Here is a 16,541-nt window from a genome sequence, read left to right on the forward strand (position 1 = left end):
TAGGAACTTAAAAATCAACAGATTTAACTCACACAATGGCGAAATAAGTGAATCAAACCCTCTAGTGAATAGGTTAAGTTTTTTTTTATTAATTTAGTCAAACCACAACTAAATCAAGTGTGATTAGATCAACACCTAGATCTATTATTCACCACCTGGGTGATTTGGACTGAGAGAGAATCGGAGGAGCTCACTAGATCTGAGTGTTTGTAATAAATGAGAGGCTTAACCTAAAATGAAGAACATAAGACTTTATATACCCCTGCTGTTAACTCACCCATACGATTCATTCATCACACGTACGAGTTGGCTTCATCAGCCGTACGGGTGATCACTCACTCGTGTCTTCTCATTTAGGTTGTAATTGTGACTTAGCTCAGCATCAACCATGCGTATGAGCCTGTCAGCCGTACTAGTGAGGCTTCACTCGTAAGTCTGACTAAGTCTAACATAGTCAAACATCTAAATCTCGTTCCTGCAGTTCCTGTAACCATATACAAACACGGATAGGATAATAACGAGCAATCATGGTGGCCTGTAAACTGTTGTACCTGCAATGAACGTGGGTAGATGTCTAGGGAGTTGCATAAAATGCATCAACAGAAGCTGTGAGTTGTAAGGAAATGAAGGAGGTGAATTTATAAGAAAATTTCTGACAGAACAATTAAAATGGACGATCGCATTTAAAGCGGATCCTAATTCCCTTGATTACCGGAGAGTCAAATCTTATTAAGAATATTTTCTTCAAATCCCTTGAAATCTGGGAATCAATCATATCTACGTCAAATGATAAGATGAATCTACACTTACTCATTTCACTCTTCTATGTTAGCTTCATTCGTACTCTTCATATAAATGGATTGCTTATCCAAATTATTCGTTGATGATAAAACTCTAATTTTCAGCCCGTATGCATCATGAAAACATACTTATTATCATTCACGACCTTTCCACTCAAATTTCGGGACGAAATTTCTTTAACGGGTAGGTACTGTGACAACCCGGAAATTTCCAACCAAATTTAAACTTTAATCTTTATATGTTTCCGACACGATAAGCAATATTTGTTAAGTTAAATTGCAAGAATTTTAAACTATGTTCATACATTCATTCAACCTCGACCAAGTTCCAACGATTCACGAACCATTAAACGAATATGATTATATATGTATATGTGTATATATATTATAACTTGAAACGTAAACAAAATATTAGATTAAATACTTTATATGATTGTATCTGTTTCAAAATGTTTATCAATGGAATTAGAAGATAAGATCAAATGATTGAATTATCAGATATATTGAATTATGATTACAAGTCTCTGTTGAAAGGCCCACGTTGATTTGAGAAATCTTTCCATTTTAACAATATTCGGAAAATGGTAAAGTGATTTATAAATAAAAACAAATTGTCAATCATTGAGAACTAGACAAAGGATAGTGGAAGATTGAATCTCATAAAGACTCGATCGATCTATTTAGTTTCAAACGTACAAAAACGTTTTCAGTTTAAAAAGAACTTTATTATTAAAACGTATATAACTTTTATAAATATCTAGAACCACTTTTGACAACTCATTACTTAACTAGTATGATAAAGATAACGATATTTATATTTTATTTTATTAAATATATATAACGATTTAAATTAATATTATATATATTTATACGCGTATTATAGGTACATAGTTTTATACTTTTACTATACTTAAACTTTACCTTTACTTTATTTTTACTTTACTTTAACTTTAATAATTCACTTTAATAATTCATACTTTAATAATTCACTTTAATAATTCATACTTTAATAATTCACTTTAATAATTCATACTTTAATAATTCACTTTAATAATTTAAAAATCTATTATAAATAGAATTCAATAGGTTTCATTATTTCATAGAAACTTGAAAATATTTTTCTCTAAACTCTCTCAATGGATTTACATATATATTTACTCCGTATTATTTCAAGATATTATTTGTATACATAAAATATTACGACGGAGTGCTGTCCGAGTGATTTCAAAATTGTTTTTCGAGTAGGATAGGATTAAGGAAATTATGGGTTATAGCTATGGAGGTGATTGAGTATGGTTCATGGGTATGCTCGTGAGGTCAATATAGTCTTTATAATTTTCGTTGCGTCTACGTACCTTTTCTGCAATATTAAATCTCAATATTGATACGTGAGTACTCATAATTTAACTTTTACATACTAATAGTGTATCCCTGACTAGTGCTTGAGTATTTAGGATTATGCATGCTTGTACTTTTGATATTGCCCTTAGACAGGTTAGGTTGAATATTGAATTACCTACACTTGCGGTTGAGATAAGGTATAAGATATGCATGTCCTTGGAAAGCTAGCGAAAAATTAAGAACTTTTCCTTTAGATATCGAATGGTTTCGATGAACGGATTAGAAGTTATAATCAATTGAAATTTCGATATTTTTATTAAAAATGATTATTATTATCGTCGTTTTTTATCGTCGTTCTAGTTTTATCTTATTATTATCATTATTATTATCTTTATCAATAAAAGGGATTTATCATTAAAAATTGTTATTTTTTTTATTACTATCGTTATTATCGTTAAAGTTATAATTAGTATTATTATTATTATCCAATTATTATTATTATTATTATTATTATTATTATTATTATTATTATTATTATTATTATTATTAGTATTATTATTATTATTATCATTATTAATATATATATCATTATTTAAAAATGGTTATTGTTATTGTTATTATTATTATTACTATATTATCATTAAGATAATTATTAGTATTATCGTTAATAATGTTATTGTAACCATCATTATTAATATAAGTGTAATTAAAACAAATATTTGTAACACCTAATTATTTTGATTACTATTATTATTATCATTATTATGAACACGATATAAAAGACGATTAAAAGCTATTAAACGAAACGATTAGGAAATAATGAGTAAGAGTATCATGATGAAATTAAAATATTATAAGATATTGATTTAGATAAAATTATCGTTCTTATTATTTTTATCATTACTATTATTATTAAAAGTATCGTTAGTATTAAAACTGTCATTTTAACAAAAATTATCATTTTAATAGAAATGTCATTGTTACTATAAAATATCATTATTGTTATAATTTTAAATAGAATTATTATTTTAAAGATAATATTAAAAATTATCGTAAATATTAAAGTTATCATAATTAGAATTATCGTTTTATCATAATGTCATCTTAGTAATTATAAATATTGATATTTTTATAATAATAATTATTATTACAAAATAATACAACTTTTACTTACTATCATTATAGATATTATTTTATCAAATAAATATGTGATACAAACATATTTTACTACGTGTAATAACTTACTTTAATAATACCTATCATATTATCTTTATGATATTAAATGAACCTTATAAATTTTATTACTTAATATATATATATATATAAAAGTATATTTTATTATATAAATTTAATATAAAATTTTATTAATAAATAAATTATATTATTACTCTAATAAATCTTTTAAAAATATTTAAAAATATAAAACGACGATATTTAAACTATATATTAATCATGTATAGATTTTTGGAAATTATTTTGAGTCAAATTTACTTTTGTTGACTTTTGCATATTAGTCTCGAGCATTAGGATTGTGGTACACTATGACTTGACCTAATTTGTTAGACAAATATTGACCAACACATAATTATATATAATTAATTTAGGTTCGTGAATCCGAGCCCAACCTTGCACTTGTTCAATGACGTTATATGTATTTTTACTACGAAATACAGTATGGTGAGTTTCATTTGCCTTTTTACCCTTTATATTTTTGGGACTGAGAATACATGCGCTTTTATAAATGTTTGACGAAATAGACACAAGTAATTGAAACTACATTCTATGGTTGAATTATCGAAATCGAATATGCCCCCTTTTTATTAAAGTCTGGTAATCTAAGAATTAGGGAACAGACACCCTAATTGACGTGAATCCTAAAGATAGATCTATTGGGCCTAACAAACCCCATCCAAAGTACCGGATGCTTTAGTACTTCGAAATTTATATCATGTCCGAAGGAGGATCCCAGAATGATAGGGGATATTCTTATATATATCTAGTTAATGTCGGTTACCAGGTGTTCACCATATGAATGATTATTTTTGTCTCTATGCATGGGACGTATATTTATGAGAACTGGAAATGAAATTCTTGTGGTCTATTAAAATGATGGAAATAAATGATTATGATAAACTAATGAACTCACCAACCTTTTGGTTGACACTTTAAAGTATGTTTATTCTCAGGTGTTAAGGAAATCTTCCGCTGTGCATTTGCTCATTTTAAAGATATTATTTGGAGTCTTTCATAGCATATTTGAAGAACGTTGCATTCGAGTCATTGAGTTCATCAAAGATTATTATCAAATCAATTTATAGTTGGATAGTGGATATTATGAAATGGTATGCATGCCTGTCAATTTTTAATGTAAAGAAAGTTTGTCTTTTAAAAACGAATGCAATGTTTGTAAAATGTATCATATAGAGGTCAAATACCTCGCAATGTAATCAACTATTGTGAATCGTTTATAATGTATATGAATGGGTCCTTTCACCATTTATATATGAGTACAACATATCACCCCCAGATAGACGGCCAGAGCGAGCGGACTATTCAAACTTTTGAAGACATGTTGCGAGCATGTGTCATTGATTTCGGAAATGAATGGGATAAGTACTTACCACTAGCTGAGTTCTGATACAATAACAGCTACCATGCGAGTGTTAAAGCTGCACCTTTCGAAGCGTTGTACGAAAGGAAGTATAGATCTCCCGTGTGTTGGAGCGAATTGGGGGATAGTCAGTTGACAGGTCCTGAGATTATTCAGGAGACAACTGAGAAAGTCCTACAGATACAGGAACGATTGAGAACGGCTCAGAGTCGTCAAAAGAGTTATGTCGATGTTAGACGGAAGGACATAGAATTCCAAGTTGGTGACAAAGCTATGCTTAAAGTATCACCTTGGAAGGGTGTTATACGGTTCGGGAAACGAGGTAAACTGAGTCCTAGATATGTTGGACCGCTTGAGATAACTGAAAGAGTTAGACCGGTAGCTTACAGATTGGAACTACCACAAGCATTCAGTGGTATACACGACGTTTTTCATGTATCCAACCTAAAGAATTGCCTAGCCGATGAGAATTTGATTATTCCTTTAGAGGAATTGCGTATCGACGACAAACTTCATTTCATTGAAGAACCTATAGAAATCTTGGGTCGTGAGGTCAAACAGTTGAAGCAAAGCAAAATTCCCATTGTTAAAGTTCGGTGGAACGCGAGAAGAGGACCAGAGTTCACGTGAGAGCGTGAAGATCAAATGAGACTGAAATACCCGCAACTATTTCCGGATGAAACTACTTCATCGGACGATCACTAAAATTTCGGGATGAAATTTTCAATAACAGGTGGGTAATGTAACAACCCTGCTTTTTTTCCGTCACTTCCGTTAACCTTCTGTTAGTTTATTTAACGGCGATTACTTGACGTTTATGTGGTTATGTGTAGTAAATACATATATGATCCTTAGAGGGTTACAATAATTAATATGGGTAAATATTAATTCGAATAAATATTTCAGATAAAGAAATACGATAAAAACGATACGGTTTTGATAACTGCTTTTTGAGCAACGAAACGCTCGAGTTTATTTTAATAATTATTTTAATAATTATTAACTTATTAAAAATATTTAATTTATTGGGTTTTTAATAAATTAAACGATTGGTTGCGTTTTAACGATCGGTTTAGCGTTCTGGGCCTTCGGTACGACTAAACGGCACTTGAAACGGACCACGATTACACGCTTTTGTAAAACGAGAGCCCGGAAATACCCCATTGGGCCATGTTGGCCGATTCCCCATGTCCTCCCCTTTTATTTTCTAAATTGGGCCACTTACTTGTTTAACCCATGACTTAATTTAGTATTAGGCCCTAATTAATTATATTTAGCAAGTAAATATTAGAAACCCTTCCCCATTATTTTTTTTGGTCAACCAATTTGTTTCCCTCCCTCCTATCCTACTGCCGTCACCATCCCAACACACAGACACACAAAAATTATTTTTTTGATCAATCTTACTTCATCAAAGTTGTAATTCGTGTCATCCTCTACGTGTGTGTATTGTTCTTTTCGCGATCAAAGGTATATTTACATAAACCCTAATCTTTAAAATCATATTTTTATTAAGGTTTCATGGATTAGGTTTTCTATTGCTCAAGTCTTGATGTTTGATGAATACTAGATGCGATAAATTGCTCGTTTTGATTGTTTTATGCAAAAACCGAATTTGTATTTGATGTGTACATTAATTTTGATTTTTTTTAAATGCATGAAACTATGTGATAATTAGATTCCTTGCAAAAAACTATTGATTTTAGGCTTTGGATTCGCTTGATTTCGTTTCCGGATGATCAAGTTATGGCCAATTGAAATTAACGTTGTGTTTTTTGTGGTTGATCAGAAATCTTGGTTTGATAGACCACGAATTGGCTTGTAAAATTAATACCATTGGATATATAATTTAAAAATACTCAATTTGCACTAGGATATCATGTCATTTGCTTATGTATAACTTGAGATATGCTTGATTTAGTGAAAAAGTGGATTTATACAGCACTTGCATGAAAACAGCCTTGTATGATAAAATTTGTTAGCTTCTTGATTTAAAGCTTTGCATATTTGAAAATTACACAAAAATTAATTCACTTTTCATGTAGATATCATAGTCTAATTGTATCTAGATCTTCGGATAATTACGTGCGAATGTGACTAGCTAAACTAGGATCGAATTTGCAACTTGCTCTTTCTTTTATACTCTGTGGTTTATGTTTATTGAATTAGCATGTAAGCTACTGGAATATGAATCGTTATATGTTATGTGGTATATGCTCTGTTTATTGTAACCTCCGAAACTTTATGCATTGGGCACACTAGTGCCATAGTTTGTGTAAATTCTGAATTGAGCTGAAAACTGAACATTCAACTTCCATGAATAAACTGTACAAATTGGCTAAACAAGAATTGCTCAACTTTTGATATGTATTAGTTTTACTTGTCCTTTAACCATGTCCACTGGTCTTGTATCAATTGCATTTCCTAGCTCCGGTTATAGCCAAAAAGAAATTAGTGCGCTGTCAGAAACTGACTTGGCAAACCATAAATGTATCCCTTATGATTCCTGACTTTTAATTATCGTATGAGACCCTGGCTGGACTTTTTGGAATCGATTTTGAGTATACTTATGATCTGGAGTTTTCCATGTTTGCATGAATTTTGTACTATGAGATAATATGTTAAGTTTGCTACATGTACATGAACTTTGTGCAAACGATAAACGGAAATTGTGAAATTGACCATTTATGACCTAAAACGTGTTGTTTGATTTAGGTTTGACATGTTGACCAACATTTGACATGAACCTACTGATGTTGACCTTATTTGACTACTTTGACCAGGTTTGACTTTTGGTTTGACTTTGGTTGACTTCGTTTGTAACGACCCTGGATTTTCCAACGTTTATTTATTAATATTTATTATTAATACTTGTGATTATATGAATGTATTGTTATACATTTACTTGTTACCATACTTGACTTTTAAATGCCCGAAACGTCTTTGTGACACACGAACATTACACGAATAATATTTTTAGAATATTATTTACATTCATGATTAAGTTTTATTAATCATTTTAATTAACTATGGTAACTAGTTGATTACTTGGGCTTTTACTTGAATTATTATTTATTTGGACTTGGGCTCATGATTAGTGGACTTAGAAGCCCACACTACATCTTTAATGGATTAACTAGCCCAACTCATTATGTAAGTATTACATTTAAAATGAAACTAGTTAGTTTAGTGCATATAGAATCTTATTACAAGTTACTTACAACACACTCCCATAACAACACCCCTAATAACCATCTTTTTTGAGTCAATTACATGCAAGATCTATTGGACACTCCCCTTCCCCTTTCTTTTGATGAAACCGTCGGTTGTGGGTGGGGAGAAGGGAGGTTTTGATTTCAAGTTTCCTTATTACTCTTTCACTAAACTTCATTTCATTTTACTCTCACAAAATACTTCACACTTTTCTCTCAAGTTTTTCTCTCAAGTGTTAGTTCTTTAAGACTTTTTCTTCTCTTCTTTCTTTGCCTAAAACCGAAACCAAACACCCTTTATCATCATTCTTTTGCTTGTTTAATTACTTGTCTTTGATTGTTGTTTGATTACATGTAGTTGTTATTGTTACTTACATGTTACAAGAATCAAACTACCTAGTTTAATTCTTCATATTATCTTGTATTTACAAGAACACACAAGAACCTAACTTACTAGTTATGTTCTACATTTATTGTTTTAAAAGATTGTAAGTTCATGTGTTGTAAATCATTACTTGAAGTTCATGTTGTAAACTTAAAAGTTTACTTCCTTAAAGATCAAGACTTTGGATTGAATCTTTAAAGTATGAACAACCATGACTTGTTACTTGATTATTTAGTTTATTTCTTCATTTTTCTTGCTTATACAAATCGTGATTCATGTGGTTGTTGGTCAAGTGTTACTACTTAACTTTGATCTCATATTTCTTGAACTAAAGTTAACTTTATGATTTCAAGAACATGGAAGTATAACTTTCTAGTTATAACTTCACATACTTATGAAATATCTAAGTTTTGTAGCTTATGGTCTACTTATTTTGTTATAATCAAAAGCTTGTAAGCTTACATACACTTTACAAGATGAAAATCTAAGTTTTGTAACTTATGGTTTCATTAAAGTAAAGATTCATGTGTTATTACTTAGGATTTAACTTAATAACTTTAGATCTAGACTTTTGGGTCTTGGATCTTCAAGATCTAATAAGAACTATGTTCTACAACTTAAGATCTTGATTAGTTAGTTTACTTTCAAGTTTGTAGTTCAATATTACTTTTATAGTTCATGTATGTGTCGGATCTAAGATTTTGATGTAACTTTGGTTCATCAAGTTACTTGCAACACTTAAATGAGTTGTGCTACATGTCTTAGACTTACACAAGTGTTATGATGGTCAAACCTTTGTTAATATGATGCAAACACATCAACGAGTTGTACACTTGAAGCTATATGCATCAAGGATGAGAACCGTGATAAGCATCGAGCACCAAGAACCCACCGGAACCTACTGTTTACTGTTTTATGGAATAGACCCGAATACCTAGGCTACTGTAAAGTTTATTTTCAGTTAGCTCTGTTCGATTAGATAATTTTTTGTCTAAGACTCGTCTTAATCCGAGTTACGGTTTAGGATCTATGGCCCTCCGAACGTCACTATGTCCTTTTTACGTTGTGCTGAAAATTCTGACCTACTCGCACTTAAACCGTCGCCACGGTCAAACAAAGACGAGTTTGTTTCTGGAATTTTTACAGAAACTAAAGGACTCATATAGGGAGCCATGGCTACTGGTCTCACCTTATTTCAGTAGGTATAGAGGTGTTGGTGACTGACCGAAGTCAGCCTTTGTTTTAAACTCATTTCATGAACGAAACTTACTTTACACCTTTTGTTTGATGATGAATGATGATGACCCTTAATACCTTATTTACATACATTTAAACCTATTAGGATGATTTACTGACTTAGTAATATTTGACTTCCGGACCTACATACTTGCTTACTTCCCGACTCGACTTTACCACTACTTTACCACAGTGAGATATAGCATCCCATTTTACTTTAACTATTTTGGGAACTGAGAATACATGCACATTTTACATTTTACATACTAGGAATGAGTACTTAAACTTATATATGTGTGGGTTATACAACGGCATAAACATTCCCTTTAGCTCGGTAACGTTTAGTCACTGGTTTTTGAACCGGTGAACGCGAATCTTAGATAAGGATCCATAGGGTTTGACATCCCCACTCGGGCTAGTAGCGCTGGCAGTTAATGGATGTTTAATACTTCGTAATACATACGCACTCGCCAAGTGTACTTTCAGGGGGTTATAAACGTTAAGTTAGTTACCAAGTGCCCACGGTTAAACATATACTTTATCATACTATTTTGAAACGCTCTTTGTAGCACTGAAATCTCGTGGCCTACCTTACATACTGTTATACATAAACTATAGCTCACCAACCTTTGTGTTGACGTTTTTAAGCATGTTTTTCTCAGGTACTTAAGGTTGCTAGCTCCCGCTGGTGTACTAGTCTTGCTGTAGACACCCGCTGCTTTAGAGATGTCACTGCATGAACGTCATCTTGCATTCATAAACTTTATTACTTTTGGAACTATGATTTGTAACGACCTAAGGGTCACGTACTATTATCTTTGCTTCTAGTCATAGAAGCATACTTTTGGTTGTAAAACAATTGACGTTGGTTATGACATCAGCTTTTATCATGAATGCAAACTTGTTTTGAAAACGCATATAGTGTTTGACCTTGTAATGATCCTATTGTTGATGATTCGTACACGATGGTTTTGTACGGGGCATCACATTTGGTATCAGAGCATTGGTTGTAGGGAATTAGGTTGCATTAGTGAGTCTAAGACCGACCCGAGTAGGATTCACTAATAGGACTAATCTACAACTTGCTAGTTTACTTGTTTCCGCTGAACTTACTGCATGCTGCTGCTTACTTTTACTGCTATATGCCGTATGCTATTACATGATTTCACTACTGCATGCTATTATCTGCTTTAGATTGCATGATACTTGTCGTTATTGCCATGCTACTTACTGTTACACATGATCTAGACTGTTGTAGTTACTTGGCCTAATACGTGCTTGCTTTATGACTTACTGACATGGAAAATTTATTTTCCTTGTTCAGATGTCGGATATTCCACCTGCTATCATTTTGGGCAGCGATTCAGACACTTCAGCCACTTCACCTGCCACTGTTGCCGATCCCCCAATCCCGTCGGCGACAAACTCTAGTGACCCAGGAGCTTCGTCCTCCAGAACTAGTAGTCATGCGCCTGTCCCAGTGGGTACTGCAGACGAAGCCCAGGACCTCCCGGAGATTCCAGCTCCACTAGCCCCGGTACCTCAGGAGCCACAGCACCATCCTGGTGGTGTTGTGATTCCCATGGAATTTGGGGAAGGTCCATTCCATAATCAGTATCATCATTGGTGCCGACGCGCTCCTGATGGACGTTTGGTGCCGATCTCGCCTTTCAGATACCGACAGATGATGGCTACCCGAGGAGAGCCAGTACAGCCACCCGTGCAACCACATCCACATGATTCAGATGACCCGTCATCCGACGACTCATCCACAGATGACTCTAGTGACGAGGATTCCACCGATGACTCCGACGAGGAGGACCCCGATGATGCACCTGTTCAGCCACCCTCCACCCCGCCGAAGAAGCGGTACCGTTTCGATGGTACCGTCATTCCAGGGATTAATGGAGGTCGAGCATTCACTGACGCATATGGTCGGCGTCGTAGGGTTACCGCCCGTAAGCGGCTTATGCCGTATCCTGCTGATACCTTCATCCGTAAGCCTTACCGCTTTGCAGCCTCTACTTCTGGAGCTGGACCGTCTGCACCGCCAGATCCACCAGCACCACTTGTACCGACTGCACTGCCTGCCCCACCATCTCCCTCTGTCGAGGAACTGACAAAGGAGGTGGAGATCCTCCGTGCTCGGGTAACTGAGCTCGAGGACCAGATGTCTCACGTATTGAACATCCTACACCCGCCATCACCGTAGGACTTTTGTAGTAGATTTCATTATGTAATCTCATTTGTAGTTTTATGTTTCACTTATGTATTGTACGAAACTATGCGAATGTATGCAACTTATTATTAATAAATGGAACTTTGCGTTATTAAATTCTTGCACGATGTTTTATTTACATTACTGTATGATGATTCTGTGGTATTTGTAGCTAGATGCGTTACTTAATAAACATGTGATGTATTGATTCCATGTTGGCTACCATATACTGCATTATTACTATTTGAATACTGTATTTTGACTTGAGTCAAAATTTTTGTTTAGAACACCATGGCCAACGGACGATCAACACCTACCGCAGCCCAAATCGAGGAGATGATCAATGAACGAGTCACCGCAGCTTTAGCAGAAAGGAACCTCCAAGCTTCACCACCACCGCCACCGGTTATTCAACCCATTCGTAATGGGTGCACGTACAAAGAGTTCCAAAGCTGCAAACCCCACAACTTCAGTGGATCAGAGAGGCCGGTTGGTCTCACTAGATGGTTCGAGAAATTAGAATCTGTGTTTCGAGTTAGTAACTGTTCAGAGGTGAATAAATCCAAGTTTGCTTCATGCACTCTGTCTGACAGCGCACTAACATGGTGGAACACGTTGGCTCAAGCAAAAGGTATTGATGAGGCATTTGCTACCCCATGGAAGGAATTCAAAGGGGCCCTGATTGAAGAATATTGCCCTAGGACCGAGATTCAGAAGATGGAGATTGAGTTTATGCAGTTGAAGGTCATGGGAAACGATCTCGATGGGTACAATCGTAGATATTTGGAACTAGCCCTGATGTGTCCTACTATGGTCACCCCGGAATTCAAGCGTATGGAGAGATATTTGTGGGGACTTCCTAAGTCCATTAAGGGAAACGTCAACTCGTCCAAGCCACCCAATGTCCCGAAAGCGATGCGCATGGCACATACTTTAATGAACCAAATTATCATCGATGAACCGGAGAAGGCTAAGTCTGAAGCGGGTAGTAGCGAGAAGCGCAAATGGGATAACAACAGGGGAAGGACCTAAGATCAAAACCCGGAAAAATGACATGAGGGTTTCAGAGGAAACAACAACGGTGGAAACCCCAATTCGAACACCAACTCAAACCCCACCTACAACGGGTACCCTACCACAATGCAAGAGGTGCTACAAGCACTATACTGGGTATTGTAACGTTGTTTGTGAAAAGTGCCAACGGACTGGACATATCGGTAAGGACTGCAAGTTCACCACTTTGAATGGGAAGCCGAACACCAATGGACCAAAAAAGTGCTACGAATGCGGACAAACGGGCCATTTCAGAAATGCGTGCCCCAACAAAAGAAAAGACGGCGGACCACCACGTGGTAGAGATTTCAACGCTAATGCAAGGGACGCACGCGAGAATCTCAACTTGGTTACATGTATATTCACTATCAACAATTTATTAGCTTCTGTCCTATTTGATACTGGTGCCGATAGAAGTTATGTATGTAGACACTTTTGTGATAAGATTAATTGGTCGTTAGTCCCGTTAAAGGAAAGTATGCTTGTAGAGGTAGCCACTGGAAAACTTGAGAAAGTTGACCATATTAGTCGAGGAGCTATTATCAACATAGCTGGTGCAGATTTCGAAATTGATTTGATACCCATCAAATTGGGAAGTTTTGACGTTATCGTCGGTATGTATTGGTTGACCAAGATAAAGGCAGACATTATCTGTGGAGATAAAGCTCTTCGTATACCACAAGGAGATGGTGAGCCACTGATCATTTACAGAGAGAGATGTACCTCGAAGCCGAACCTCATTAGTTGCGTGAAAGCGCAAAAGATCATGAAGAAGGGATGTCTTGCTGTCCTAGCACATGTGAAAACGGTTAAAACCGAAGTGAAGAGTGTAAACGACGTTCGAATTGTGAACGAATTTTCCGATGTCTTCCCTGAAGAATTGCCTGGATTACCGCCGCCAAGAGCAGTAGTGTTTCAGATCGATTTAGTACCAGGAGCTGCACCTGTAGCTCGCGCACCTTTTAGACTCGCACCTTTCGAGATGCAAGAATTACAGAGTTAACTACAAGAACTACTTGACCGTGGATTTATCCAACCAAGTTTCTCGCCTTGGGGCGCACCTGTGTTGTTTGTGAATAAGAAGGATGGATCCTTCCGTATGTGTATCGACTACCGTGAACTCAACAAATTGACAATCAAGAATCGGTATCCTCTTCCCCGTATTGACGATCTTTTTGATCAACTACAAGGATCGAGCGTTTAATCAAAGATCGATTTGCGATCCGGTTATCACCAGTTGAGGGTGAAGGAAAGTGATGTAATGAAGACAACATTCAAAACTCGTTATGGTCATTATGAGTTTTTCGTGATGCCATTCAGTTTAACCAACGCACCTGCCGTGTTCATGGACATCATGAATCGTGTCTGCAAGCCATACCTGGATAAGTTTGTCATCGTCTTCATAGATGATATCCTCATCTACTCCAAGAGCGAAGAAGAGCATGAGCAACATCTTCGATTAGTGCTTGAACTCTTGAGACAAGAGCAACTTTATGCGAAATTCTCCAAGTGTGAATTTTGGTTGAAGGAAGTCCAATTTCTGGGTCATGTTGTGAGTGACCAGGGTATCAAAGTTGACCCCGCCAAGATTGAAGCTATCTGCAAGTGGGAGACCCCCACTACTCCAACTCACATTCGCCAATTTCTAGGTCACGCCGGTTACTACCGAAGATTCATTGAAGGTTTCTCTCTGATTGCGCGTCCTTTGACCGCGTTGACCCACAAAGGGAAGAAGTTCATTTGGGAACCCGTACACGAATCAGCATTTCAAACTTTGAAGAAGAAGTTAACCACCGCACCTATCTTATCTCTTCCTAAAGGCAGTGACGATTTCGTCATTTATTGCGATGCATCGAAAAGTGGTTTTGGTTGTGTACTGATGCAAAGATCAAAGGTTATCGCTTACGCTTCTCGTCAACTGAAGATTCACGAACAGAACTACACTACTCACGATCTCGAACTTGGATCTGTTGTCTTTGCGCTCAAATTGTGGAGACACTATTTGTATGGAACTAAGAGCACTATCTTCACTGAAAACAAAAGCCTCCAACACATCTTCGATCAGAAGCAACTGAATATGAGACAGCGTCGATGGATCGAGATGCTGAATGACTATGATTGTGAACTTCGCTATCATCCTGGCAAGGCCAATGTTGTAGCTAACGCTTTAAGCCGAAAGGAGAGGACGACACCTCTTCGTGTTAGGGTTCTAAACATCACCATCCATTCGAACCTCAACAGCCAGATCCGAGTAGCCCAAGATGAGGCTCTCAAGGAGGAGAATATATCTCATGAACATCTGAACATACTTGTCTCTCGATTCGAGGTTAGAGAGACTGGACTCCGATGTTATGCCGGAAGAATTTGGGTACCTCTTTATGGAGATCTACGGAACCTTATACTTGATGAAGCCCACAAGTCGAGAAATTCGATTCATCTTGGAGCGGGCAAAATGTACCACGACCTTAAAGAACAGTATTGGTGGCCTAATCTTAAGAAAGACGTTGCAACTTATGTTGGTAAGTGTCTGACTTTTTCGAAAGTTAAGGCCGAGCATCAGAGGCCCTCTGGATTACTTCAACAAACGGAACTCCCGCAATGGAAGTGGGAAAGGATAACAATGGATTTCATCACCAAGCTACCAAAGACGGTGGGCGGATACGATACCATCTGGGTTATCGTTGATCGTCTTACCAAATCTGTACACTTCCTAGCTATTAGGGAAACCATCAAAGAGGTTGTATCTCGTCATGGTGTACCTTTATCGATCATCTCAGATCGTGATCCCCGTTTTGCTTCTAGATTTTGGCGTTCTTTATAAGAAGCCATGGGAACTCGTCTCGACATGAGTACTGCTTATCACCCACAGACCGACGAGCAAAGTGAACGAACGATTCAGACTTTGGAGGACATGTTGCATGCATGTGTCATTGACTTCGGAAAGGCCTAGGAAAGGCATTTGCCACTCGCTGAATTTTCTTACAACAACAGTTATCACGAGTATTAATGCCACACCTTTTGAAGCATTGTATGGCCGCAAATGCCGATCTCCTATTTGTTGGGCCGAAGTAGGTGAAAATCAAATCACCGGACCCGAGGTAGTACACGAAACACGGAGAAGATTGCTCAGATTCAAGCTAGACTTAAGATGGCCCGTGATCGTCAAAAGATTTATGCCGACCTTAAACGTAAGGACTTTGAATTCAACATTGGTGACCGTGTAATGTTGAAGGTTGCACCTTGGAAAGGTGTGATTCGTTTTGGAAAACGTGGAAAGTTGAACCCACGATACATTGGTCCTTTTGAAATCTTGGAGCGTGTTGGACCCGTTGCTTACCGCTTGGATCTTCCAACACAATTGAGCTCAGTTCATCCTACCTTCCACGTGTCAAACTTGAAGAAGTGTCTTGCTGCACCCGAACTCATCATACCACTGGAGAAACTTACCATTGACGACAAACTCCACTTCGTGGAAGAGCCTGTTGAAATTATGGACCGTGAGGTCAAAACTTTGAAATGCAACAAGATTCCGATCGTCCGAGTACGATGGAATGCCAAACGAGGACCTGAGTTTACTTGGGAGCGAGAGGATCAAATGATGCAGAAGTATCCTCACCTTTTCCCAACTCCTCCATCTACCTTAGCTTAAAATTTCGGGACGAAATTTTCTTTAACAGGTGGGTAA

Source organism: Rutidosis leptorrhynchoides, chromosome 5 (assembly GCF_046630445.1).
Source record: "Rutidosis leptorrhynchoides isolate AG116_Rl617_1_P2 chromosome 5, CSIRO_AGI_Rlap_v1, whole genome shotgun sequence".
NCBI lineage: Eukaryota > Viridiplantae > Streptophyta > Magnoliopsida > Asterales > Asteraceae > Rutidosis > Rutidosis leptorrhynchoides.